The sequence below is a fragment of the Nerophis ophidion genome, linkage group LG13 (assembly GCF_033978795.1).
Source record: "Nerophis ophidion isolate RoL-2023_Sa linkage group LG13, RoL_Noph_v1.0, whole genome shotgun sequence".
Taxonomy (NCBI): Eukaryota; Metazoa; Chordata; class Actinopteri; order Syngnathiformes; family Syngnathidae; genus Nerophis; species Nerophis ophidion.
In genome coordinates, this window is record NC_084623.1 from 61,394,496 (window position 1) to 61,401,105 (window position 6,610).

At 51.0% G+C, this 6,610-nt stretch overlaps 1 pseudogene; it reads left to right on the top strand.

Annotated features, from left to right (window-relative positions):
* Positions 1 to 6,610, top strand: part of LOC133564833 (pleckstrin homology-like domain family B member 1) — a 689,899-nt pseudogene that overhangs the window by 665,946 nt on the left and 17,343 nt on the right.

Genomic DNA, 6,610 nt, shown 5'->3' on the forward strand with positions numbered 1-6,610 from the left:
ATATAAAATATGTAAATATTACATGTTATGAATATTACTACAGTACATATATACTTACAGTGTGTATGTAAAATATGTATATATTACATAAAATATTACATTATAATACAGACAAGGAGCTATAAGGTATAAAGAGGTGTACTTACAGTACATGTATGGATAAGGATTACCTTATCCATACATGTACTGTAAGTACACCTCTTCCACATATTAATGTGGAAGAACTACAGTATAATAGTACTAGAGTATGAGAGTACTTATTGTGTGTGACACCAGCCAGGGTCTGGTAGAAGGTGGGTGTGTCACTGTCACCATGAATGTATAGAGTAGTATGTGTAAGTACTACAGTACATGTATGTATAAGGTAGTATGTGTAAGTACTACAGTACATGTATGTATAAGGTAGTATGTGTAAGTACTACAGTATATGTATGTATAGAGTAAAATGTGTAAGTACTACAGTACATGTATGTATAAGGTAGTATGTGTAAGTACTACAGTACATGTATGTATAAGGTAGTATGTGTAAGTACTACAGTACATGTATGTATAAGGTAGTATGTGTAAGTACTACAGTACATGTATGTATAAGGTAGTATGTGTAAGTACTACAGTACATGTATGTATAAGGTAGTATGTGTAAGTACTACAGTACATGTATGTATAAGGTAGTATGTGTAAGTACTACGGTACATGTATGTATAAGGTAGTATGTGTAAGTACTACAGTACATGTATGTATAAGGTAGTATGTGTAAGTACTACGGTACATGTATGTATGGGGTAGTATGTGTAAGTAGTGGAGTATGAGAGTACTCACAGTGTGTGACACCAGCCAGAGTCTGGTAGAAGGTGGGCGTGTCACTGTCATCAGTCAGAGTGACACAAACTCCTGCAGACAGCAGCCATCTTGACAAGGTGAAGGCTTCTTTGTGGTGTAGCAGCCAGTCTCTGAAGTGCTCGTAGTTCACCTTGTCTCCCTGGCAACACACGTTGAGGTGACTTAGTTGACCTCGTCTCCCTGACGACACACGTTGAGGTGACTTAGTTCACCTCGTCTCCCTGACGACACACGTTGAGGTGACTTAGTTCACCTCGTCTCCCTGGCAACACACGTTGAGGTGACTTAGTTCACCTCGTCTCCCTGACGACACACGTTGAGGTGACTTAGTTGACCTCGTCTCCCTGGCAACACACGTTGAGGTGACTTAGTTCACCTCGTCTCCCTGACGACACACGTTGAGGTGACTTAGTTGACCTCGTCTCCCTGACGACACACGTTGAGGTGACTTAGTTCACCTCGTCTCCCTGGCAACACACGTTGAGGTGACTTAGTTCACCTCGTCTCCCTGACGACACACGTTGAGGTGACTTAGTTGACCTCGTCTCCCTGGCAACACACGTTGAGGTGACTTAGTTCACCTCGTCTCCCTGACGACACACGTTGAGGTGACTTAGTTGACCTCGTCTCCCTGACGACACACGTTGAGGTGACTTAGTTCACCTCGTCTCCCTGACGACACACGTTGAGGTGACTTAGTTCACCTCGTCTCCCTGGCAACACACGTTGAGGTGACTTAGTTCACCTCGTCTCCCTGACGACACACGTTGAGGTGACTTAGTTGACCTCGTCTCCCTGGCAACACACGTTGAGGTGACTTAGTTGACCTCGTCTCCCTGACGACACACGTTGAGGTGACTTAGTTGACCTCGTCTCCCTGGCAACACACGTTGAGGTGACTTAGTTCACCTCGTCTCCCTGACGACACACGTTGAGGTGACTTAGTTCACCTCGTCTCCCTGACGACACACGTTGAGGTGACTTAGTTGACCTTGTCTCCCTGACGACACACGTTGAGGTGACTTAGTTGACCTCGTCTCCCTGGCAACACACGTTGAGGTGACTTAGTTCACCTCGTCTCCCTGACGACACACGTTGAGGTGACTTAGTTCACCTCGTCTCCCTGACGACACACGTTGAGGTGACTTAGTTGACCTCGTCTCCCTGACGACACACGTTGAGGTGACTTAGTTGACCTCGTCTCCCTGGCAACACACGTTGAGGTGACTTAGTTCACCTCGTCTCCCTGACGACACACGTTGAGGTGACTTAGTTCACCTCGTCTCCCTGACGACACACGTTGAGGTGACTTAGTTCACCTCGTCTCCCTGGCAACACACGTTGAGGTGACTTAGTTCACCTCGTCTCCCTGACGACACACGTTGAGGTGACTTAGTTGACCTCGTCTCCCTGGCAACACACGTTGAGGTGACTTAGTTCACCTCGTCTCCCTGACGACACACGTTGAGGTGACTTAGTTGACCTCGTCTCCCTGACGACACACGTTGAGGTGACTTAGTTCACCTCGTCTCCCTGGCAACACACGTTGAGGTGACTTAGTTCACCTCGTCTCCCTGACGACACACGTTGAGGTGACTTAGTTGACCTCGTCTCCCTGGCAACACACGTTGAGGTGACTTAGTTCACCTCGTCTCCCTGACGACACACGTTGAGGTGACTTAGTTGACCTCGTCTCCCTGACGACACACGTTGAGGTGACTTAGTTCACCTCGTCTCCCTGACGACACACGTTGAGGTGACTTAGTTCACCTCGTCTCCCTGGCAACACACGTTGAGGTGACTTAGTTCACCTCGTCTCCCTGACGACACACGTTGAGGTGACTTAGTTGACCTCGTCTCCCTGGCAACACACGTTGAGGTGACTTAGTTGACCTCGTCTCCCTGACGACACACGTTGAGGTGACTTAGTTGACCTCGTCTCCCTGGCAACACACGTTGAGGTGACTTAGTTCACCTCGTCTCCCTGACGACACACGTTGAGGTGACTTAGTTCACCTCGTCTCCCTGACGACACACGTTGAGGTGACTTAGTTGACCTTGTCTCCCTGACGACACACGTTGAGGTGACTTAGTTGACCTCGTCTCCCTGGCAACACACGTTGAGGTGACTTAGTTCACCTCGTCTCCCTGACGACACACGTTGAGGTGACTTAGTTCACCTCGTCTCCCTGACGACACACGTTGAGGTGACTTAGTTGACCTCGTCTCCCTGACGACACACGTTGAGGTGACTTAGTTGACCTCGTCTCCCTGGCAACACACGTTGAGGTGACTTAGTTCACCTCGTCTCCCTGACGACACACGTTGAGGTGACTTAGTTCACCTCGTCTCCCTGACGACACACGTTGAGGTGACTTAGTTCACCTCGTCTCCCTGGCAACACACGTTGAGGTGACTTAGTTCACCTCGTCTCCCTGACGACACACGTTGAGGTGACTTAGTTGACCTCGTCTCCCTGGCAACACACGTTGAGGTGACTTAGTTCACCTCGTCTCCCTGACGACACACGTTGAGGTGACTTAGTTGACCTCGTCTCCCTGACGACACACGTTGAGGTGACTTAGTTCACCTCGTCTCCCTGGCAACACACGTTGAGGTGACTTAGTTCACCTCGTCTCCCTGACGACACACGTTGAGGTGACTTAGTTGACCTCGTCTCCCTGGCAACACACGTTGAGGTGACTTAGTTCACCTCGTCTCCCTGACGACACACGTTGAGGTGACTTAGTTGACCTCGTCTCCCTGACGACACACGTTGAGGTGACTTAGTTCACCTCGTCTCCCTGACGACACACGTTGAGGTGACTTAGTTCACCTCGTCTCCCTGGCAACACACGTTGAGGTGACTTAGTTCACCTCGTCTCCCTGACGACACACGTTGAGGTGACTTAGTTGACCTCGTCTCCCTGGCAACACACGTTGAGGTGACTTAGTTGACCTCGTCTCCCTGACGACACACGTTGAGGTGACTTAGTTGACCTCGTCTCCCTGGCAACACACGTTGAGGTGACTTAGTTCACCTCGTCTCCCTGACGACACACGTTGAGGTGACTTAGTTCACCTCGTCTCCCTGACGACACACGTTGAGGTGACTTAGTTGACCTTGTCTCCCTGACGACACACGTTGAGGTGACTTAGTTGACCTCGTCTCCCTGGCAACACACGTTGAGGTGACTTAGTTCACCTCGTCTCCCTGACGACACACGTTGAGGTGACTTAGTTCACCTCGTCTCCCTGACGACACACGTTGAGGTGACTTAGTTGACCTCGTCTCCCTGACGACACACGTTGAGGTGACTTAGTTGACCTCGTCTCCCTGGCAACACACGTTGAGGTGACTTAGTTCACCTCGTCTCCCTGACGACACACGTTGAGGTGACTTAGTTCACCTCGTCTCCCTGACGACACACGTTGAGGTGACTTAGTTCACCTCGTCTCCCTGGCAACACACGTTGAGGTGACTTAGTTCACCTCGTCTCCCTGACGACACACGTTGAGGTGACTTAGTTGACCTCGTCTCCCTGGCAACACACGTTGAGGTGACTTAGTTCACCTCGTCTCCCTGACGACACACGTTGAGGTGACTTAGTTGACCTCGTCTCCCTGGCAACACACGTTGAGGTGACTTAGTTGACCTCGTCTCCCTGACGACACACGTTGAGGTGACTTAGTTGACCTCGTCTCCCTGGCAACACACGTTGAGGTGACTTAGTTCACCTCGTCTCCCTGACGACACACGTTGAGGTGACTTAGTTCACCTCGTCTCCCTGACGACACACGTTGAGGTGACTTAGTTGACCTTGTCTCCCTGACGACACACGTTGAGGTGACTTAGTTGACCTCGTCTCCCTGGCAACACACGTTGAGGTGACTTAGTTCACCTCGTCTCCCTGACGACACACGTTGAGGTGACTTAGTTCACCTCGTCTCCCTGACGACACACGTTGAGGTGACTTAGTTGACCTCGTCTCCCTGACGACACACGTTGAGGTGACTTAGTTGACCTCGTCTCCCTGGCAACACACGTTGAGGTGACTTAGTTCACCTCGTCTCCCTGACGACACACGTTGAGGTGACTTAGTTCACCTCGTCTCCCTGACGACACACGTTGAGGTGACTTAGTTCACCTCGTCTCCCTGGCAACACACGTTGAGGTGACTTAGTTCACCTCGTCTCCCTGACGACACACGTTGAGGTGACTTAGTTGACCTCGTCTCCCTGGCAACACACGTTGAGGTGACTTAGTTGACCTCGTCTCCCTGACGACACACGTTGAGGTGACTTAGTTGACCTCGTCTCCCTGACGACACACGTTGAGGTGACTTAGTTCACCTCGTCTCCCTGGCAACACACGTTGAGGTGACTTAGTTCACCTCGTCTCCCTGACGACACACGTTGAGGTGACTTAGTTGACCTCGTCTCCCTGGCAACACACGTTGAGGTGACTTAGTTCACCTCGTCTCCCTGACGACACACGTTGAGGTGACTTAGTTGACCTCGTCTCCCTGACGACACACGTTGAGGTGACTTAGTTCACCTCGTCTCCCTGACGACACACGTTGAGGTGACTTAGTTCACCTCGTCTCCCTGGCAACACACGTTGAGGTGACTTAGTTCACCTCGTCTCCCTGACGACACACGTTGAGGTGACTTAGTTGACCTCGTCTCCCTGGCAACACACGTTGAGGTGACTTAGTTGACCTCGTCTCCCTGACGACACACGTTGAGGTGACTTAGTTGACCTCGTCTCCCTGGCAACACACGTTGAGGTGACTTAGTTCACCTCGTCTCCCTGACGACACACGTTGAGGTGACTTAGTTCACCTCGTCTCCCTGACGACACACGTTGAGGTGACTTAGTTGACCTCGTCTCCCTGACGACACACGTTGAGGTGACTTAGTTGACCTCGTCTCCCTGGCAACACACGTTGAGGTGACTTAGTTCACCTCGTCTCCCTGACGACACACGTTGAGGTGACTTAGTTCACCTCGTCTCCCTGACGACACACGTTGAGGTGACTTAGTTGACCTCGTCTCCCTGACGACACACGTTGAGGTGACTTAGTTGACCTCGTCTCCCTGGCAACACACGTTGAGGTGACTTAGTTCACCTCGTCTCCCTGGCGACACACGTTGAGGTGACTTAGTTGACCTCGTCTCCCTGGCGACACACGTTGAGGTGACTTAGTTCACCTCGTCTCCCTGACGACACACGTTGAGGTGACTTAGTTGACCTCGTCTCCCTGGCGACACACGTTGAGGTGACTTAGTTCACCTCGTCTCCCTGACGACACACGTTGAGGTGACTTAGTTCACCTCGTCTCCCTGACGACACACGTTGAGGTGACTTAGTTGACCTCGTCTCCCTGGCAACACACGTTGAGGTGACTTAGTTGACCCTCGTCTCCCTGGCAACACACGTTGAGGTGACTTAGTTCACCTCGTCTCCCTGGCAACACACGTTGAGGTGACTTAGTTCACCTCGTCTCCCTGACGACACACGTTGAGGTGACTTAGTTGACCTTGTCTCCCTGGCAACACACGTTGAGGTGACTTAGTTCACCTCGTCTCCCTGACGACACACGTTGAGGTGACTTAGTTCACCTCGTCTCCCTGACGACACACGTTGAGGTGACTTAGTTCACCTCGTCTCCCTGACGACACACGTTGAGGTGACTTAGTTGACCTCGTCTCCCTGGCAACACACGTTGAGGTGACTTAGTTCACCTCGTCTCCCCTGGCAACACAC